Here is a 1,929-nt window from a genome sequence, read left to right as displayed (position 1 = left end):
TATTGCATAATAAAGAACCGGACCCAGCTCAGGCTTCCTGCCAAGGAATTGGGAAAGGGCTTTGGGCCAGCCCACTTAGCAATGACAACCAGCTGAGAGATGATCTGCCTGGAGAAAGACTGCCACTGGATATGTAGGATGTAGGATATGTAGGATGCAGGATATGTAGGATGTAGCCAACCCCTTATAACCCCAAACGCTTCCCAGAATAAACGAGTCTGAAGCAGCTCGCCCTCTGCTTGCTTTTACCTGACTCCCTGGCCTGTGTCGTGACTCCCTGCCTTTCATCCCCATATTGGCAGGGACCCTGTGTCCCCCTCTGGCTGGCTCGGGGGAGGACAGTAGCAACTGGGGCCTGAACAGGGACAAATCTTTTGTTGCTTTATCAGATTCTCGGTCAATCAATTGGTGTTTGCTAGAACCGGGGAATGCATGTGAGTGTTGAAGAGAGGACAGCACAGAAGAGATCAGGAGAATGGGCATCGACAGCTGCCCGGGGCTTCACTTCACAGTCATCATCTGTACAAACTCTTCATAATTGGCCTGGCCGTCTCCGTCGATGTCAGCCTCTCTGGATCATCTCATCCACTTCCTCATCGGTCAGCTTCTCCCCCAGGTTCGTCATGACTTGACGCAGCTCAGCGGCACTAATATAGCCATTCCCATCCTTGTCGAAGACACGGAAAGCCTCTCGAATTTTCTGCTCACTGTCTGTATCCTTCATCTTTCTGGCTATCGTAGTGAGGAACTCTGGGAAGTAAATGGTCCCATTTCCATCAGCATCCACCTCACTGATCATGTCCTGAAGCTCAGCCTCAGTGGGGTTCTGCCCCAGCGACCTCATTATGGTCCCCAACTCCTTGGTGATAATGGTGCCGTCTCCACCCTTGTCAAAGAGGGAGAAGGCTTCCTTGAACTCTGCAATCTGCTCTTCAGTCAGCTGGTCAGCCATGGCGAGGCACTGGGTGTCTGGAGTGGGGGATCGAGTTCCTCTCCCCCCTGCAGCAGCTGCAACAGCTTGAGCTTTGTGGCAAGTCCACGCCTTTACACTCTGAGCAGCTACAGATTCTCAGCCTCTCCAGGGTGGTGCAGCCATTGTTGAGTTACTCGGACTCTGTCCTGTGAGCTAATCTGATAAATCCCTATACACATATATTCATTCTACCAGTTCTGTTTCTTTAGAGAACCCTGACTGATACAAAAGCCATATCGTTAAGACTTCATGGGTGCAGCTTCCCTCTAGAATAATCTATATAGGAGCATGTGTCCTCATCCTCTCTTATGATTATTCCATCCCCCTTCCAGAATGTTCCCTGAGTCTTAGGTGTAGAGGTCTCATTACTGATGAATCAATTGGCTCTTGATACCCCATGGTGATTTACTCCCTGCATTTTGATCACCTGTGGAACTTGGTAAGTCTCCATCTTTTTCAAAAATTTTCTTTGATGAGTGGTGAGAGCCACACATATCTGTGAATATAAGAAAATTCATTAAGACTATAGTAAGAAATAACATTGGTTTAATAAAATGGCAATAGTAGTTTCTCATCTAGAATCTACGACATCTCCAGCCATAATTGTTGGCTAGGTTTACAGTACTAGGCATGAATCTTCTCCTATTAGGTGCACCTTAAGTCTAATTAGACAGCTGTTGGTTACCCTCAAGATAAAATATCCCCTAATGCATCAATAAACATATTTTGCTGGGGCAAGAGTGGTTGCGGTTTGTAGGCTTTAGAGCTGGCAGGACAATTGACTGCACCTTAGCAGCTTGGGTAGCCTCTTCCTGTACTATAAGAACTAACCCTCATGGAGGAAGCTTCCAGGTCAATTCCAGCTCATTTTTCTAAGTTCCATATCAAAAGTATGTGGTGACTTTGGCAACATGGTCTTACTTTCAAGTTGTGAGAGACTACCAAGGGCTTTGGCA

At 47.2% G+C, this 1,929-nt stretch overlaps 1 pseudogene across 1 annotated transcript; it reads right to left on the bottom strand.

Moving 5' to 3' along the window:
* Positions 1-501: 501 nt before the first annotated feature.
* On the bottom strand, positions 502-959 carry LOC103729208 (annotated as a pseudogene). The gene has a single exon (XR_003848566.1). The product of XR_003848566.1 is annotated as a calmodulin-like (transcript).
* Positions 960-1,929: the final 970 nt, after the last annotated feature.

This window comes from Nannospalax galili, unplaced genomic scaffold, assembly GCF_000622305.1.
Source record: "Nannospalax galili isolate Female #2095 unplaced genomic scaffold, S.galili_v1.0 scaffold131, whole genome shotgun sequence".
NCBI classification, from domain to species: domain Eukaryota; kingdom Metazoa; phylum Chordata; class Mammalia; order Rodentia; family Spalacidae; genus Nannospalax; species Nannospalax galili.
The sequence above is the reverse complement of the archived record's forward strand: the minus strand, read 5'-3'. Positions and strand labels throughout refer to the sequence as shown.